Below are 14,263 nucleotides of genomic sequence, written 5' to 3' on the forward strand. Positions count from 1 at the left end.
ATACCTAGGAGGGGATAGCTGGGTCATATGCTAACTTAGTGTTTGACATTTTGAGGAACTGCTGGCCTGTTTTCTAAAGGGGCTTCACCTCTTTATATTCCCACCAGCAGTATATGAAGCTTCCAGTTTCTCTGCATCCTCACCAGTGTTCGTTATTATCTTTTTATTGTAGCCATTCTAGTGGGTGGTTACAACTAAGGAAAAAAAATCAAACTTTAAAGAATTAACTTAGTTTTATTTGGAAATCTTACTGAGGACTATAGACGGAGGCCTACAACCCAAGACCAGCCCTTTAGAGAGGCTCTATCAGACTGTACCAGCTCAGTATTTCAGCCCACTGCTTATATTATAGGTGTTCTGTATTGCAACATCACATCACACTTGGTAAGAAGTTACATTAAAGCAGAATCACATCAAAGTTTGGAAGCAGGAATACGTCCAGTGTAGATTACAGAAGCATGATCACTATGCCCGTCAGACATTATCTTATGTGCAGGGAAAAGCAAGGGCATTCATCTTTTAAGGAATGTAGTGGCTTAGGCAAGAGACGTTGGGGGCTGTGTGCTTTATCCTGTTTTGTCCTCAAAGCATCTTTCCAGAGAGTTGCACATCCTCACGATGAACTAGGAGGATGTGCAACTCTCACAGGGACTTTGTGAAATTATGCTGTCAAGTAAAAGTCAGCTTCTGACATTTACTACTTTGTCTCACAGTGTGAAATACTATCGCATTGTAGGGCCAATTTGCATTTTCCTGATGGTTAATGATGTTGAACATGTTTCCACGTGCTTATTGGCCTTTTGTATATTTTCACTGGAGAACTGTAAATCCAAATCCTTTATTTTTAAATTTGATTATTTGCCTTTTTACTATTGAGTTATAACCGGTTTTATATATTATAGACAGAATTTTCTCTTTTACCATATGTATGATTTGCAAAAATTTTCTCCCATTCTGTGGGGGTTTTTTTCCACTTTCTTGATGGCATCTGTAAACATACAAAAGTTTTTAAATGTGATGACGTCCAGTTTATCTTTTTCTTCTTTTTTTGCTTATGCTTTTGGTGTCACATTTAAGATTAGGTGCCTTTACTTAATCCAAAGCCGTGAAGATTTATGCCTATGTTTTATTTTCTTTCTTTCTTTCCTTTTTCTTCTTCCTCTCTTCCTCCCTCCCTTCCTTCCTTCCTTTCTTTCCTTTTTTTTCCTTGAGACACAGTCTCACTCTGTCACCCAGGCTGGAGTGCAGTGGTGCAATCACGGTTCATTGCAGCCTCAACTTCCTCAGGCTCAAGTGATTCTCCCACCTCAGCCTCCTGAGTAGGTGAAACTACAGGTGCATGCCACCACACCCGGCTAAATTTTGTATTTTTTGTAGAGACAGGGTTTTGCCATACTGACCAGTTTGGTCTACCAACTCCTGGGCTCAAGCAATCTGCCCACTTTGGCCTCCCAAAATGCTGGGATTACAGACATGAGCCATCGTGCCCGGCCTGTTTTCTTCTAAGAGTTTTCTAATGTTAACTCTTTCACTTAGGTCTTTGATACATTTTGAGCTACTTTTTATATATAGTTTCAAGATTTTCATTTTTCATTCATTGATACTGTATAGAAACACAATTGATTTTTATATTTTGATTTTGTATCCTGCCAATGTGATAAAATTCTTTAGTTGTAATGCTTTTTTAAAGTAAATTCTTTTGGATTTCTATGTATAAGATCATATCATCTGTAACGAAGGTAGTTTTACTTTTTTCTTTTCAATTCGGATGAGCTTTATTTTATTTTCTTGTTCATTGTAGCAAAAAATTCAACTATTCTATTTATAATGCCCTGTTACTTGATGTTTTTTATTTATATTGTGAACATCTCATCAATTTCATAGAGAAAGCTTGAGCTCATCATTTTAAACCCTAATTCCATAGTATTTTGCATGCAACTGCTTCTCTAGTGTAAATATTCAGATGGTTTCCTTTAGTTGTCACTACACTGAATGTCCACTGCACAGACATCTTTACACACATATCCTTACAGCCATCCCAGAGTTTTCTGATTTCCCACAGCACTACATGATAGTGGTTAATCTGATGATCTAACTGACTAGCTAGGCAGACTGACTGACTGACAATCCCATTGCTTCTGTATATAAAGTCAGTAACTACATTTGGAATTCAGCTTCTCTAGGCCCAGCCACGCTTACTTTCCTAGTCTTAGAGGTTCCCTCTCTGCCTCTAAATGTCTCTGTCCCTGAAACCACCCTTGTACTCCAGCCCAAGAGCGCTTGCAAACAGGTAGAAGGTATCATCTGGAGAAGGTAAGTAAGAGACTTATCTCCATTCACTTCATATCTAGTTACCAAATCTTCCATCTAGCTCAGTCAGATTGAGTTGAAAACATCTTGACTTTAGTCATTTAGCCACTGAGCACATCATAGCTCTTTTCATACCTCAGTCTTATTCAAATATTTAATTTATCAAGCTCACTTATAAATGCCAAGCCTCTCATTTGGCCACCTCTGACCCTACAGCTCCAAAGTCCCTCCCATTTTGAGGACATGCTCTTGCCAGGCCAGTCTCCTCATTGCCCCCTGATTATCCATCCCTCTGTCCGTTTCTGCGCCTTTGCTCATTCTGAACTTCTTGTCAATTCTCAAGTGTCAGCAGCCACCTCTAGTTGCAACAGAGTGGACTTTCCTTAATCTTATTGCCCTCTCAACCTCTCTAGGGCATTCTATAGGTAGAATCCTCCTTTTTGTGGTCTCTAAGTTGGCCTGGATATTACACTGTAAAGTCTAGAATGCAGTCATGCCAAATCCCACGGAGAACTTTTTATAAGTAACTATTTCTGGCCCCCTCCTAGGCCTACAGAATCAATCTCCGGAAGCAGAACACCTCACTCTTAAAAATTCTTGGGGGATTGTGAGCAGCTAGTCAATGGATCTGGGGTTGGTGTCCACCATACCACATTCCAGTCCTCCTAGTTTCTGCTTTCCTCAGTCAGTTAATCTGCGAGCTACCTTGCTTCTCATCCTCTCTTCTGTGAGAGGTCAGGCACCATGTTCTGGCAGTTTTCCCAAACATTCCTCTACATTCTTAGCCCCACTGGTCTCCCCTCACTTATGGACCTTTTATCATTTCATCTAATGGATAAAGGTTTGTGTTTATGTTCTTGCTTATGCTTCCTTCCATCCCTTCCAAATTTTAACCTTCGTATATGCATTTATTTAACAAGTATTGACAGCTTACTAATTGGAGGAATTGCATTAGGTGCTATGATTCAATTTCCCCAAACATTGTTCTTCATATTCTTACATGTATTTAAAAAACCACTGCATCGGGGTGACAGAATAAGGTTTTAAAATTCTAATATTAGACTGTCCACTACATTGTCTCAGTCTATCTTTCTGTTGGGTCAGTTAATTATTAGGATAAGAAGATACCATCAATCTGATTTTTCCCCCATATTTTTAAAGGAGAGGAGAGAGAACAATTTGGAAGGTCAAGAAGTTGGTATGCCCAGGAGCTCACAACTCTCACCTTTGGGGTTTTATGGAATATTTTTAGCCTTATTTATTTATTAGTAAAAGAAAAAACAGAATAATGAGTTATTCTCTGACAACTGTACAGGATTGTAAGGATCAAGTGTGTTTATGTGTATAAAGCCCATGAATATTATATATAATGTAATTGCAATAGAATATATATAGAAGTAGAAATCATATTTTGAAATAACAAGTGACAGAAATATATATTGAAAAATATTAGTGGAGGATGTCACAAAGTTTGGGTTACTTGTTTTTCATTTCATTTTAAAATAAGCATATCTGAGTATGATGAATTCTAAGGATTCCTTTCAGGGCAAAAATTGAGGCTACCCCACTGCAGTTGTCCAGTCTTTCCACCGGATGGCAAAGTATAGCCAGTATTTCTTTGAAATGTTTGCTTGCTTATGCCACTAAATTTTGAACTTAGCCTTCTAGAAATGAGTTTATAACTTATCTTTCTTGAAGGTAATCTCAGAGTACCTATGAAAAGACATCTATAAGATACTTTTGCAAAAATACCTAATACATCAAATGTGTGCTCACCACATCTCATCAAAGCAAAGTGTAAAACGTTCTCAGGGACCTATAGAGCTAAAATGTCACCTTCTATGTTCAAGACATATGTTGAATTCTATGTCCGATTTCTTCTCATTATTGGACTTAATTCTGTAAAACATGAGGCTTGAACTCTTCATGAACTGATTGGTGCATCCTCTGCTTAATTGATTCTTCCCATTTGACTTGGAGGATGGTGTTGGCCAGAGGTCCTTTTTTGCGGAGGCCTTTAAAGATATTTATTCAGAAGAATGTACCACATGAGGCATTTGACTAATAAAAACACTGTTATTAACACTGACAATAAGCAAACACATATTTCTTTAGCTGTCTTGCAATTGGTACATTCTCCTCTTCCCATTGAGGAAGTATCTGCTCTACCCTTGCTTCAGATTAAACATTTTGAAACTCTCAGTTTTAACATTATTGAGCCTTACTATTATTGAAATAATTCTTTTCCTAAAACACCAGACTACACTCAAACTCCAGAAGATGCCCCTAACCAAGACTAATATTCTGACATCAAAGGAAATCTGTGGATAAGATATTGGGAACTTCTGAAAAATTTTAGTAGGGCTATGCCTAGAGAATTTTCATGATCTTAACAAATCTTGCTCATTCAACAAGTCCTTAGAGAGCCTTCATGGGAACCTATGAAAAAGAAAGTCCTCAATGTATTACATGGAAAATAACAATAGCAACAACTATAATAATAATAGTGGCTGCATTTAAAGGGCACTTGCTGTATTCCAGGCATTGGCTTAAGTACCTACATAAGTTATTTTGTTCGGTATTTATCACAACCATATGAAAAAAATGTTCTTATCCACAAGAAAGAAATGAAGTTTAGGCTGGGTGTTGTGGCTCACACCTGTAATCCCAGCACTTTGGGAGGCCGAGGAGGGCGGATCACCTGAGGTCAAGAGTTCGAGACAAGCCTGGCTAACATGGTGAAATCCTGTCTCTACTAAAAATACAAAATTAGCTGGGCTTGGTGGCGGGCGCCTGTAATTCCAGCTACTTGGGAGGCTGAGGCGGGAGAAACACTTGAACCTGGGAGGCAGAGGTTGTGGTGAGCTAAGATTGCACCATTGCACTCCAGTCTGGGCAAAGAGAGCAAAACTCTGTCTCAAAAGAAAGAAAGAAGGAAGGAAGGAAGGAAGGAAGGAGGGAGGGAGGGAGGGAGGGAAGGAAGGAAGGAAGGAAGGAAGGAAGGAAGGAAGGAAGGAAGGAAGGAAGGAAGGAAGTCAAGAAGTCTACAAAGTATAGGTAACTTGCTCAAGAAAATTAGGTTCAGAAAGTTTAAGTAACTTGCCTAGGGTAACACAATTATGAAGATTTGAGGCCAGAATTCAGTTCCAGGCAGTTTTGCTCTAGATCTATTGCTCTTCAGCCACTATAGTGTCATGCCAAGACTGGCCTAAAGTCGTGTCTTCTGCTCGGACAGGTCCTTCTATGGCAATGACCATGAAATACATGGCTAATAAAGTATTAGGGGCAGGAAGAGGGGGGAGAAGAATGCAGTATTTCAGACTATGGTTACTGACTATATTTAAAATCACAGTTTCATGACTATTAAGGTTCTTTTTAAACTTTTCTGCCTGATGTTTCATGGTATCCAGGTGAAAGAGGATCTGGCTCCCTACATCCCAGGACATGTAGAACTGTCCATGGTTCTGAAAGACAAACTAGCAGATCCCACCACCTTTACAAATGGCACTCTTACTGTGGAAAACTGCACTAGTGAAAACTCTACATATGACTTTGTACACGCATCACTTACAAGGATTCAGCAATCCTTGGAAAGATGCCATAGAAAGACCCACAGAATATTCCCTTTATATGCCCTATACTAAAATGTACAAAGCAAAATCAAATTAGACAACACTATGATTTAGAAGTTTATCTTGAAATTTTAGATCAGAATGTAAAGAAAAGAAATCCAGCATTATTGTATGGACAAGAGAGAATGGATATAGATTATAACTAACTATATATTCCCTCAAAACTCATATGCTGTCCTTTTTAACCTCACCTTAATTTAAATTTAACCACACATTTACTTTCATTTTTGATTTTTATTTTGTATTTATGTTTTCTTTTATCTTGTATCTTCCAACCAGGACTTCGCCTTTTGCCTGAAGCATATTCTTTAGAACTCCCTTCAGTAAAAGCGTGTTTGTGTCAAATTGTCTTTGCTTGGAAAAAATCCATTGAGACTTGATTTTTATATTATCATGTATTTCATTTCTAAATGTTGTATATTTGTCTTTTCAATTTTTCCTGAACATTATTTGTAGTTTCTGATTAACTGGAAGTCTTTTAAAGCCTGTTTTTTAATCACAGTAAGCAGGGCTATTTTATGTCTTATTCTTATTATTCTGCTGTGTGGTGTTTCTGCTTGATCTTTCATGGTGACTTGTATCTTGTAAACAGTTTTGTTGTTGTTTTCCTGGTAAGTGCTCATTTTGCTTATGGAATAATTTTAGGAAATTTTAAGTGTGGTTGATGACATCTTCCTCCAGAGAGGATTTGTGTTTTTTTGCATGTTATTTGCGTTTGTTTTTTGACAGGTTCCTTGGAGCCTGGCCCACTATAAACTGAATTCACAACTTGATGATTGCCAGACAATCCAGGTAGTGAGAACTTGGGCTGCAAATACATGTGTGGGGCCATTGTGTTTACTCCCAGTTCCACTCAGCACCAAGGCAGCTGTTCCTGCAGTCCTTTGAGCATGGGGCATTTCCCTTACACCGAGGAACTGAACTTAGGGGTCCCAGCAAAATGGAGGAGATCATCCTACGAGATTTCCCACTTTGAGTGCTACTTGAGACTTGCCTCCTATTCCAAATTCCTTATGAGGCCATGGAAACTAAAGCTTAACTTGTCTACATTGAGCAAATGAGCTCAGGATAAAAGTAAATTCAGAGCTTCCTGATATTTATTAGACAGTTTTCACTGATGTGAAAGCCTCTCAGTGCTTTTATGATGTATTTTATCTTTTGATAACCCATTTTTTGTTAGCATGAGAGTAGGCGTAGATACCTAATATGCCACATTAGTGGTTCACACCTTATCCTTAAAGCTCCTTATCACAAACCTTCCCATCTTGTTCCTTTGAAGTCATTGAATACCTGAGCAAACTATTAGTCACTACCCATGCATTGATGAGGATCTAACAATAAGATATTTCTTTAGGCAAAATGAACTTCCATATGGTCTGATTACAACCTCACGGTGCTGTCCCAGGATGGATTTGTATAGTCAGGGTTTCTCGCTGAGGGACATCTGGATGGTCAGCCGTTCCTGCTCTATGACAGACACAAAGGCAGGGCAGGGGCCCTGGGGACAGTTGGCAGAAGCAGTCCTGGGAGCTGAGACCTGGGACACAGAGACCGAGGACTTGACAGAGAATGGGCAGGACCTCAGGAGGACCCTGACTCATATCAAGGGCCAGAAAGGAGGTGAGAGTCGGCAGGGGCAAGAGTAATGGCAGAGGCCTTCTCCAGGAGAGTTGGAGGCAGAGAGCAGGGACCTGTCTCTTCCCACTGGATCTGGCTGAGGGTGGGCTGAGAAATAGGGGTCAGTGGGGCTCAGCAGAGAGGTGAGCCAGCACTCAGCCCACACAGGGAGACATGGAGGAGGGCCAGGGAGGGGTCCCAGCTGGGCTGAGTTCCTCACTTGGGTGGGAAGGTGAGGGGTTCAGGAATGAACTGCTGGGTGGGGGCAGGCTTGCATTCCCTCCAGATTAGGGTCTGTGAGATCCATGAAGACAGCAGCACCAGAGGCTCCCGGCATTTCTACTATGATGGTGAGCTCTTCCTCCCAAAACCTGGAGACTCAGGAATGGACAGTGCCCCAGTCCTCCAGAGCTCAGACCTTAGCTATGAATATCAGAAATTTCTGGGATGAAGATGCCACACAGGCCAAGACACTTTCACCCTGTGATGGCAGACCGTGTGCAGAAACTACAGTAACATCTCAAATCCTAGGAGGGCATCAGGAGAACAGGTACCGACCCTGGGCAGGGGCTTTCCTCTCCCCCATTTCACTAGAGTCACTCTCCTGCCAGCTCTGTCCTGGGAAACCCTCCCTGTGCTATGGATGCAGGCGTTTCCTGTTGGCGTATTGTGTCCTGACTTTCCTCTCTTGTTAGAGCCACTGGATAAAGACAGTGGGTCGGGGACTGAACCATCCAGTGTTGTAATCTGGGAAAGCAACGCCCCACTCCCAACAGAATCCTCACCCTGGGGTGGGTGTTAGGCAGGAGAGGAAGCCCTCAGGGCTAGGGCTGCCCCATCTGCCTCCCAGCCTGCCCATCCCAGAGAGTTCCCTCCTGGCCTCATGACCCAGGAGTCCAACCCTGACATCCCTCCCCTTCAGCATCAATGTGGGGCTCTCAGAGCCTGAGGCCATAGTCTGAGGCCCATCCTCCTGCCAGCCCAAAGGAATTGGGCCCCAGGGTAAGGACAGACTTGCAAAAGGTCCGGGGTCCATGAGGGCTTCAGCCAGAGTGAGAACACTGGAGAGGAGCAGCCCTGTTCCCTGAGTCTCCCTTAGAGGGAGCGGGGCTTGGCCATGTGCCTCACTGGCTCTGCCCTTTCCTATCCAGTGCTCACCATGGTGAATGCCAGGCCTCAGAGAACAAAGTCACCCCCACATGCTGGGCTTCCGGCTTCTATCCCCAGAATATCTCTCTGGCCTGGTGTCAGGTTGGGGCATTTTCTGAGCCAGGATGCCCAGCGGTCTGTGGGTGTCCTGCCCAATGGGAATGGGACCTACCAGACCTGGGTGGCCACTAAGATTCCCCAAGAAGAGGAGCAGAGGGCTACCTGCTATGTGGGACACAGCAGGAATCACAGCACTTACCCTGGTGTCCTCTGGTGAGCCTGGGGCGACCCTCAAGTGTTCTGACCTAGAAAGGGTCAGGCCAAGGTGGGCACAGCAGAGATAACTGGAACTCTGAGTGCCCAGTGTGCAACAAGGCCCTTTTTTTCAGGGAAAGCCCTGATGCTTCAGAGTCTATGGCAACCATTCCGTATGTTGCGGCTGCTGCTGTTTTTGTTATCATTATTATTATTCTCTGTGTCCTTTGGTGCAAGAAGAAAATATCAGCTGCAGAGGACCCAGGTGAATAAAGGGGGCAGTGGCTGGAGATGGGAGGGACCCTGTCTGGGCAGTAGGGTCCCCTCATAGCTCCTGCACAGACAGGCATGTAGGTGACAAGGCTTTGGAACAGGGTTTGGAAGTTGGGGTATTTGGGAGGGGAATAGGAGCTACAATTTCATCTAGACCCCTAAGTCCTGCCCAAGCCAGGGCCGGGCCAAGGCCCTCGAATGTCCATCTGTGGCCTCTTCTTGCTGCAGGTGAGGAGTGGGCAGCAAGGAGGGCCATGGCACCTGCTCTGTCCTCATCCCCATCCCTCTGTCTCTCAGGCTCACCAGCGTGCATCAGGGTGGGGTGAACTGGGAATCATGTGCTGATTGCTGAGGGCCTGGATGATGATGGCTTCAGAGGGGGCAAATAGTAAAGACGGCTGTGATCTGGGGAGGGCTAGAAACTGGAGAGGAATACGAGGAGAGGTGGTGCCTCTAGTCCCTTCCTCTCTGCATCCCCCTCCCCTGTTTCTCCAGCCATCAGGAGGACACCAAGAAAAAGACCTATGAGGCCCAGACTGGGGGGCCTGCCTGAGCAGCCGCTTGGAGACCCCCTTGTAACAGGGAGGGTCCTGAGTGCACACAGCCATCTTTGTCCACTTTGTAGCTCCCCACGCGCCTCCTCCAGGAGCTGTCTCGGGGGTGTCGTGTCTCCTGGATCACTCAAGGCCGTGCTCTTTCCAGGTTCCCACCACATGGCCCTGCATCCCTGAGTTCCCTTGCAGATAATATGGATGAGTAGATATGCAGATGTCTCTGGGCCATTTGGGGAGTGGGGACCAGCCCCTTGTCAGGGCAGCTGTCATCCCTGTTTTCATCCTACTTCTAGGTGTTTCCTTGTCCAGGCCCTGAAGGACACAGTCCCTCAGGGACACAGTGCTCAGGGACCATGTTTTTTGGGCTTTGTTCTGTGCTCTGTGGCCTCACCTTGCCCTCCCTGAGCCTTTCTCAAGGTGGTCACTTTCCTGTAAATTTGGAGTAAAGGATGGTCAGGATGATTTCCCCCACAGTCAGTTGTTTGAGGGGAGAGTAAAAGAGAAAACAGGAAGTCTTGTGTTTCTGCAAAGACAGAGGCAGTGCAGGGGACAGTGAGAGGCTGGGTGTCCAGGAAACTGGAGTCTTTCTGCCATTTCCCCACTTCTTTGCACCTGGTGGTGGGGGTGGGGGTTTTTCATCCTTGAACCTAATTGCACTGTCTGTTGGCCCCTCAGTCCTGGGCAGATGGGAAGGTTCATCCCCTGCCCTGCAGCAAGAGGGCCCCGTCCAGGAGGCACCCACAGCAGGGGCAGTGCAGGTTTGTGGTCGCTCCTGCTTTCACCTGCACTGTCTCCTATAGAGGGGTTGTCACTTCTGGGTACCCGTGGGCAGGAAAGTTTGCCTTGTAGGTCACGGGGCATTGGCCAGGGAAAGGGTGTGAAAGTCATGTGCTAATTTCTCAAAAATTCTCCTTTAAATGTTGATGTCCAATAAAGATGTTCACAATTTGCGCTGGATAATCTTAATAGGATTTCCTCTAATATTGATGTTGTAAAGCATGTACAATCAAATGAGAAGTCAAACTTGGAGCTTCCTCTCCAGGAGGGTCCATGTTGGAGATGGTGGTTGTGGCAGTGGCAATCCTGGAGTGCAGAGGGTGGGTGGAGGCAGCCTCAGGCTGAGGGGTCTCCAGAAACCCCCTGCTCCACAGGGAGAAGAAGAAGATTCCCTGTGGGCTGTGAGGGCAGTGGCCTGGGTGGAAGCCCTGCTAGGAACAGGGCAGGAAGGTCTTGCAGCCTCAGCAAGCAGCAGCCCTGGGGTGGAGGTGCATTTCCAGGGGTGAGTGGACCAGGCAGGAGCAAGGATGGCCCAAGTGCAGGTCACGGACCTGGGTGTGTGCTGAGGGTCTGGAAAGGTTGGGTGTCCTCAAGCGTGGAGGGTCCCAGGATCCAGTCAGGTGCAGACCCGGTGGCAGCCACGTGTTTTTGTGCCGAGCCCCCGGGCTTCTTGATGGGCTCTGCAGTTAGGGGCTGGCTGCTCAGGGCTCGGAGGGTGGAACGCTGAGCTGCAGGTGGAGCGGGGAGCCCAGTGTGCAGGGTCTTCCCTGTTGTGCAAGTGCCTCTGTAGGTGAGGAGGGCCTGGGGACTGAGAGGGAGAAGGACCGCGTGTGTGACCCAGCCCAGGCCTGGTAGGACACGGAGCTAGGACCAGTCCTCTCTTTGGGGAGGTTTCCCACTGTGTCTAGGCTGGTGGGGCTTGGGAGGAGGGGAGGGCCCCAGGTTCCCTCCTGGATCTGATTCTTGTCCTTTAGTCATGAGGCCCTTTCATTCCCCACATGGTGGATGGTGGGCACAGGGCAGGTATCATTGTTGAGGGAATCACAGGAGGAGACTGGTGGAGGCTGGAGAAACTAGGATGGGAGGGAGGAAAAAGTGGGAGCATCAGTTCTTCCCTCAGAGAAAGGGTGAATCTGATTTCGGAGTGACTGAGGAGGGAGAAATCCTCAGGGAATGAAAAGCAGCACTCTGCACCCAGTGGAGCATTTACTGTTTCTCTCTTTTCTCCAGAGCACATGAGCCTACAAATCCCGGATCAACACCTGGTTGGGACAGGAGACCACCAGGGCACCATACAGCTGGGATTTCAGTCTCTGGTGCCAGCTCCTGGGTCTGCTGGCTCCACTGGATTCAACTCCCTACCCAGGTCTCACCAGCACTTTCCCTCTTGATGGCTCAGTTTCCTCATATATTAAATGGGGGAAACTAACAGCACTTATTTCTTGTGGTCAGGGATTGAAAACTGTTAGTTGCTATGAGGTGTTTGCAGCTGTGCCATAATATTTGGTATTATTATTTTTGTTGTTTTGTTATTATCTTATTAACTTTTATTATCTTTTAATGTATTGTATGTGCAGTAATTACATGCACAAAAGCACATATGTGCCTTTAAACACATTGTATGTGCATAAAAGCTTTATGAGTGTGTGTCCTGGTGACGGCTCCTCCTGGCAAGCCTGGGACCAGCCTTTTTGGCACCTTGAGGTCCCCTCACCCTTCTCACACTGTTATAAATTACCCCATGTCTACTATGTCTGCATAATTTTATACTGTGGATTTTTATTCTTTAAATAGACATTTCTGGCCTGTGCTTTATTTCATGCATCTGGGAAGAGTAGAATACAAGGTTCAGGGGAAAAGGAGAGGTCTGTCTCAATGCCTTGACACAGCATGAAGAAATCTTTCCCTCTTCCTACCTCTTCCTGCCAGTTCCCAGTGATTGACAGATTCACAGCAAAACAGAAAAGGAAAGGTTGGGGGTGGGGGTGCACATCTGGGGCCAAAATTCAGGGGCTGACTCTGGGGGAACATCTGCCCTGAAGAGTTGGATCCTTCATGTGATGATGTTGAGCTGAAGTGTAATATCAGAGATGGGGGCAGAGAGGGCTTTGAGTTTCCCTGGTATTGAAGAATAGGGGTCAGACTGCTTCTGGGGTGAAGCGACTGCTGGGAACATGTGAACCAAATTGATGAAGAATAAGTGAATGGGAAATGTGGGTGAGTAAAGCAAGCATCAGCAGTCAGTTTCTGCCATCAGTTCAGGCTGATCGGGGTAGGGAGGTGGGGAGATGGATATTCCCCACCCTGTTGCTCAATCCTTCCTGACTGCTAGGTGCACCAAAATCTCAGAAATCACCACTAAAGAATTAATTCAGGTAACCAAACACCACCCACCCCTAAAAACCTTGAAATAAAAAATAATGTTTTAAAAAAGTGGCCGGGCACGGTGGCTCACGCCTGTAATCCCAGCACTTCGGGAGGCCAAGGCGGGCAGATCACGAGGTCAGGAGTTCAAGACCAGCCTGATCAACATGGTGAAACCCCATCTCTACTAAAACGACAAAAATTAGCTGGGCATGGTGGCACATGTCTGTAGTCCCAGCTACTCAGGAGGCTGAGGCAGGAGAATCGCCTGAACCTGGGAGGCGGAGTTTTCAGTGAGCCGAGATCACACCACTGCAGTCCAGCCTGGGTGACAAAGCAAGTCTCCATCTCAAAAAAAAAAAAAAAAAAAAAAAAGGAACGATATTGGATATCCTTATTTTGTCCCCAACACAGAGGAGTAGTTTTCAATATTTTTCTCATTAATTTTGACTTTAGATAGAGGGTATTTCTTTTTTATAAATAACTTTATTAGCTTAAGGAAGTTCTCTTTTATTTCTGGTTTATTGAGTTTTTATAATGAATAGTTGTTGAATTTTATCAAATGATTTTCATGCATCTGTTGACATAACTGCATGTTTTTCTACCTTTTTCTATTCATGTGGTAAATTACTCTGATTTTTTAAAGTCACATTTCTCTTATAAATCCCATTCGGTCCCATTGTACATTATCCTCTCCATATATTACTTGCTTCTATTTTCTAATATTTTAGATGGAATTTTGGTGGCTGTGTTCATCAGTTCATTTAGATGGTGGATATCTTTTTTGTAATGTCATTGTCATGTTTAAGTTCTTCTCTGGGCTATGTTGCCTCATAAAATTAGTTGGAAGGTGTTTACTCTTTTTTTATTATCTAAAAGAATATATGATAGTCTGCCCTCCACGTCTGTGTGTTTCACATCTGTGAATTTAACTACCTGAGGATCGAAACTGTTGTTGCTGCTGATGTATACTATGTAGTTAGGCCTACCTACAGCGGTTACATCTGTACTGAAGATATATAGACTTTTTCTTATTATTATTTCCTAAACAATATAGTATAACAACTATTTGCGAATAATTTACATTGAATTAGGTATTAGTAATCTATAGGTGCTTTAAAGTATATGGGAGGATGTGCATAGGTAATAAGCAAATACTAGACCATTTTATACATGGGACCTGAGCATTCATAGATTTTGGTATCCACAGGGGGCCCTAGAACCCATCCCAAAAAGATACCAAGAGATGACTGAATAAGACTGACTTTTTAAAAAAAAGTTTTGGAAGAATTGACAGGGGAAAAAACGTGGGCAAAGAGTGTTTTTGGTGGG

At 44.3% G+C, this 14,263-nt stretch overlaps 1 pseudogene; it reads left to right on the top strand.

Moving 5' to 3' along the window:
* Window positions 1-7,317: 7,317 nt before the first annotated feature.
* Window positions 7,318-11,958, top strand: LOC100982342 (MHC class I polypeptide-related sequence B-like; annotated as a pseudogene).
* Window positions 11,959-14,263: the final 2,305 nt, after the last annotated feature.

The sequence above is a fragment of the Pan paniscus genome, chromosome 5 (genome assembly GCF_029289425.2).
Source record: "Pan paniscus chromosome 5, NHGRI_mPanPan1-v2.0_pri, whole genome shotgun sequence".
NCBI classification, from domain to species: Eukaryota; Metazoa; Chordata; class Mammalia; order Primates; family Hominidae; genus Pan; species Pan paniscus.